This window comes from Myodes glareolus, chromosome 20 (genome assembly GCF_982192425.1).
Source record: "Myodes glareolus chromosome 20, mMyoGla1.1, whole genome shotgun sequence".
NCBI lineage: Eukaryota > Metazoa > Chordata > Mammalia > Rodentia > Cricetidae > Myodes > Myodes glareolus.
Genome location: NC_142045.1, coordinates 25916700 through 25922334, shown reverse-complemented (window position 1 = coordinate 25922334; position 5635 = coordinate 25916700). Strand labels below are relative to the sequence as shown.

Sequence of the window (5635 nt, the reverse complement as noted above, 5' to 3'; positions counted from 1 at the left end):
TAAAGGAGTTTTCTGCATCAAGAGAAACAATCATGTGGGTTTTTTTTCATTCAGTTTTTTTAAGATAGTGAATTTGTATTTACTGATTTTCTTATATAGAGTCATCCTAGAGTCTCTAGGATGAGGACTATTTGCTAATAGTGGATGGTCTTTTGATGTGCTTTTAGATTCAAGTTTCTGAAAGACTTTGGGGCACCTTAGCACTACTGCACCCCCCTTCCTGGGAACCAGGACCCAGGTAACCAACCACGTGTGCACTGGACCTTTGAGTACTTTCCATCCCCATTGTAGTCTTTCTTCTATAGACCCAGACCCTGGATCTGGGGAGATAAGACCTACAGGTGTTCCTCTTGTAATCGCCATAGCATTGATCAATTAGAGTTAGCTGACCATTGAATGAACTAGTCAAAATGGTTGACAAATGATTTCTGGACTTTCCCTTTGATTCTGTACCACCCCCTCCCTGATTCTGTGATTTTTTCCTTTAAAAGAACCTGTAATAGACAAAGCCGGGGTCCTTCTCCTCTTGAGGCTGAGGAACTCCTGCCATGGCAGAATAAAAATTACTCTTGCTATTGCATCAACCATGCTGAGAGTGTCTCTTGGGGTGACCTCCTCCTTGGAGGGACTTTAGGGCCCAACATTTCAAAATATTTATTGAGAATTTTACATCGATGTTCAAAGGGAAAAAATATCTATAATTCTCTTATGGGGGGGTCTTTATGTGGTTTGGGTATTAAAATAACTGTGACATCATAAAACAAACTGAGCTATGTTTTATGAACATACAAACAAATTTGAGGAGTATTACTGCTAACTATTCCTTGAAAGAATGGTAAAATTCTGTGCTGCCCTTGTGTTCATTTTCTTCTTCTTTTTTTTTTAAATTGGGGACTTTTATTTATTTATCTATTTATTTATCTATTTATTTATTTATTTATCTCTTTCACAAGGGGTTATAGTTCTATGCATATTGCTTACCTGATCATGATTTAATTTTATTAAGTGGTATCTATTGAGTTAAGAAACCCTGTCTGAATGACATTTCAATTGTATTTTAAGACAGAAAGACTGCCTAAAACTTTGAGAGTAAAACAGTCCCATTGATCAGGCTTACAAACCAGGTTATTATGGTAACACACTTGTTTAAATCCATTAGCCACTTGAACACAAAACTTTGATCCAAATAGCCACAATGAAACACACCTTTAATCCCAGAAGCCACATTGACACCAACTTTAATCCCAGTAGTCACATGATATGCACATTTACAGCAGCCACATGAGGTGGCATAGATATCAGGTGCTACATTCCGTTAATCATGGTGGTGCATGCATTTATCCCACAATGACCCTCAGATGTTTCCTCCTACCACATCTGATCTGGCAACTGTCTCCAGCCAATTATTTTTAATATCCCTTTTAAATAAGCCAATCATAACAGTTAAAGAACAACTCCCAGACACCGCCCTTGCTTCTGTGGCTTTTTCTTTTAAAAGTAGCCTGTACCAGCTATTTGGGGTCTTTCTGGCCTTTCGAATGCTGAAAGACCCTGTCATGACAGAATTAATAAAATCCTCATGCTTTAAATCAGCTGTGGTGTGAGAGATGGTCTCTTGGGGCGACTCCTCCTGGTAGTTGGACTCCAGGGTTCAACAGATAGTAGGGTGTGTCACCTGGATCTGTTTAGGTCCCTGGGAATGGGGGTAAAGTGTGAGGAGAGGCCACAGCAGCTGGTTGTTACAGAACTTGGGAGGAGACTAGGATTGAATATGGAGGTGAGGAGGGAGATTGAAGAGGTGGGGCTCTTCTTCTGGCTTACCTGCTTCTCTGGCACTTGACTGGCTCCTACCAGGATACACCTGCCGGGTTTGGGGGCCAGGGTAACAGGGTGAGTGTGCAGGAAGGTTGGAGGGAAACATGGGACAGAGGAAGAGAAGGCCACAGCCAGTGGTTTGCTACAGAGCTGGAGATGGGACTGGGTATTAGATTTGGAGGAAAGGAGGGAGAGTGAAGATCTGCAGTAGCCTTCCTGTTTTCATGACTGGACTGGCCTCAGGGATGCTTATTCATCCATAATCGAAAGCTTTTGTATTTTGCATTTTGCTCCCAACCTCCTGCTCTCTTCAGACTCTGAACTAGAATGGAAAGATTTTCTATACAGGAAAAACTGAACGACACACAGAGAATTTCCTTTGATCATATATGAAACCCTGATATTGTGCAGAGGGCAGTATACTTGTCAAAAAGATTTCTTTGGTAAATGGATATGTTGATAGGATAGTGTGCAGAGAGAAAAACCTGCAAGTCAGTTATAGTGCACAAGTTGCTATGAGTTAGGTGAATGGTATTAAGAAGACAGGGAATGATGAATCTGAGTACTGTACTCAATACTCAGGAGTGAGAACGTTCTGTAGAATGTCACACTGAAGCATTGTGTGTGTGTGTGTGTGTGTGTGTGTGTATGTGTGTGTGTGTGCGTGCGTGCTCTGTGGAATAATCTTTCGGTACACAGTGTAAATCCATGTCACTATGATTGGTTTATTACACAAGCTGACAGGCCAATAGCTAAACAGAATAAAAGAAGGTAAAAAATGCCAACTGAAAATGATGGTTTGAGAAAGTGTGGATCAGAGGAGTTGCCAGCCAGATATCCAGGGAGCAGGATGTGTCCAAAATGAGGTAAAAAGCTTGAGCCATGTGGCAGAATAGAGATTAATAGTGTTTGAGGCATAGATGTTAAGAATTAAAAGGTCGTCTTGGTGAAATTTTCTTTTGATAACTATGTAGTACCATTCCCTAATCTTCTGAGAGTGAAGTGATCCCACTAATTAGTCTTCCAGACCAGATTATGGTAACACACACCTTTAATCCCAGTAACAGAATGACACACACCTTTAATCTGAGTAGCCACCCTAATTTTCATAAAATAGGGTGGTACACTCCTTTCATCCCAGCCATAGAGAGGAATATAAATCGGAGGAAACAATTCTCCTCACACAGTCTCATGTTGAAGTTCCTGGAGGCAGGATCTCCATTTCAGACTGAAGTTGAGGTAAGAGCCAGTGGTGAGCTGGCTTCCGTGCCCTCTGGATCTTCAGCACTGCTCCACTCTCTCTGTTTTCTTCTCCAGATTCCTGTGTGGAGTTTCTGCTTTGGCTTCTTTTGGTGATAGACTTTAATATGTAAACTGACATAAGGTGAAAAAAGACACTGTCTATTGGAGAAAATCTGTTCTCATTAACTTCTGGACTCCATTACTGAGTTCTTCCTTTCTCTTTTTCATTCCTTCTGTGGTCCTTTTATACACATAATCAATGTATTTGATCAATCAATCTACCTTTCATCAGACCTCCATCACCTCCCAGACTGCCCCATCTCATCCTGTGCAAACATCATGTTCTTTTTGTGCTTACCATAACCAACTGAGTATAATCAATGCTGGCAATTCTCTCCTACAATCATGTCAATAGTAACATTGTAAATTTGTTCTGGCCAATTGATTTTATTGACTGACAAGGGTCTATTATGAGCTGAACTGGTTAAGTGTGATGCCCTTTCTGTTCTTTTTCACTTGTGCAGACAAATCAACTTGATAGAGGAAGTCAGGTTGGTGCAGAACATTCACAAAATATCAGTCTGCACAGAAGAAATAAAGTACATCATCGCTGTGAAATTCTTTAGTAACATGGGCTATTACGAAGAGATTGTTGATGAAGTCATCAGGAAGTATGGGCCTTCTACACAACCATTATTGTGCTCGGGGGAAATTGAGAAAGAGAACCAAAGGCTCCAAGGACACAGAGCTTGTGCCCCTTGCTCAGTGTGTCCAGATGCTGCTCAGAGCAGAAGTGCAGGTGTTGTGGGCAGCACAAATGAGCTCACAGGAGATTCCACTCCCAAGAACACACAGAGTCACACAGAGCAAAATGTGGAAGAAAAGTTTTCCCAGTTACCATTTACAGACTCTAGATCGTATACCTCAAACGGCAGAGTAAATTGTTTCAGAAGAGGGCCAGCAGGACAGAAACGTGAAATGTGGGGCACAAACAAGAAGGACAGTGGTAATGTGGACCTTGAGAGCAATGGCCTCTCACCGTCTCTTTCCTCTTCCAGTCCTGAAGAAGTCAGCTTCATTTTGAGGGGAGCTACAGGCCACCAGAGGGGCCCAGCTTTTCCCAAAGATGACTTTCTACATCAAGCTCATCCCTCGCTTCCCAATAATGCAAAGGCTGACTGTAAGAAAACTTCTGGCTTCTACAGTTCCCATCAGCCTAAGCCACGTTATTCCCAGAATTCTCCATTGCTGTCACTGCCCCAGCTCTTACCTTCAGATACCAATACAGTATTGGCAGGAGCCTCCGATCATACTGATTCTGTAGTTACGGGGGTTCAGAGATTCAGAGATATGCTGAAAATACCCTATAAACTGGAATTAAAAAATGAACCCGGCAGAGCAGATTTGAAGCGTATTGTTATAGATGGATGTAATGTCACATTTACCCACGGTCTGAACAAGTTCTTCAGTTGCCGTGGAATAGCAATTGCTGTTGAATATTTTTGGAAGCTTGGCCACAGAAACATCACTGTGTTTGTGCCTCAGTGGAGAACAAGGCACCATCCTAATGTCACAGAACAGCACTTCTTGATCCAGCTGAAGGAGCTTGGAATATTATCTCTAACTCCTTCCAGGACGGTCTTTGGAGAACAAATTGCAGCTTCTCATGTTGACAGCTTCCTACTTCACTTACTGCACAAATCTGGGGGTGTCATTGTAAGCAATAATAACTTCAGAGGGTTTGTGACTGAGTCAGTGTCCTGGAGAGAAATTATCGCCAAAAGATTGCTTCAGTACACATTCGTAGGGACACATTTATGGTTCCTGACAACCCTCTGGGAAGAAACGGACCTCGGCTAGAAGAATTCCTTGGAAAGGAGGGCTCTGGAGTCCTGGAGCCTCTACTCAGTGCCCTGCCAAATGTGGATACATTCGCCCGGAGCCATAACACCCAAGTAGCCATCACCAGCTACCAGCCTCCATATTGGAACCAGGGAACGTCTTCAGACCCTTGGCTTTCTCAGCAGCCCCACTTCACATCTCTGGCCAGCATTTTGGGTATAGAGCAGAACCATCTCATGCCAGCACAGAGATCTTCTGCAGAGACCAGTGAGCTGAGGGAGGCCCTGCTGAAGATCTTCCCTGATTCTGAGCAAAAACAGAAGATCGAAGAGATCCTGGCAGCCCAGCCATTCCGGAAGGACCTGAACGTGTTTTCTGGCCTGGTGTTGGACCTAAGTCTGGGCTGAGAGCCCAAGGCTGATGGGGACCAGAGCGAGCTCCCAACTGTGGACAACCATATTGGGAAGAAGCCTTCCAGAGTGAACGGGGCTGATTTGGATTTCCTAAGACTAGGAAAGGATGTGTTTTATGTTTACACAAATCTGGAGTTTTAAAGCCATCCTATTTCTATGTATAAAATTTTCTGCTAAAACAGATTTAACCTTTTCTGTAAAAGGAAAGCACATTTTCTGCCTTTTCAGAGCTGTGTATCAGCAGTTACTCTTGAGTGTATTTTCAACCTTATGTTTTTAAAACTATTTCCTTAGAGTTGAAGAAAAATTGACAAGTGAATAAG

General features: G+C 42.5%; 1 pseudogene; it reads left to right on the top strand.

Moving 5' to 3' along the window:
- The first annotated feature begins 2676 nt into the window (after positions 1–2676).
- On the top strand, positions 2677–5306 carry LOC125394204 (NEDD4-binding protein 1 pseudogene; annotated as a pseudogene).
- Positions 5307–5635: the final 329 nt, after the last annotated feature.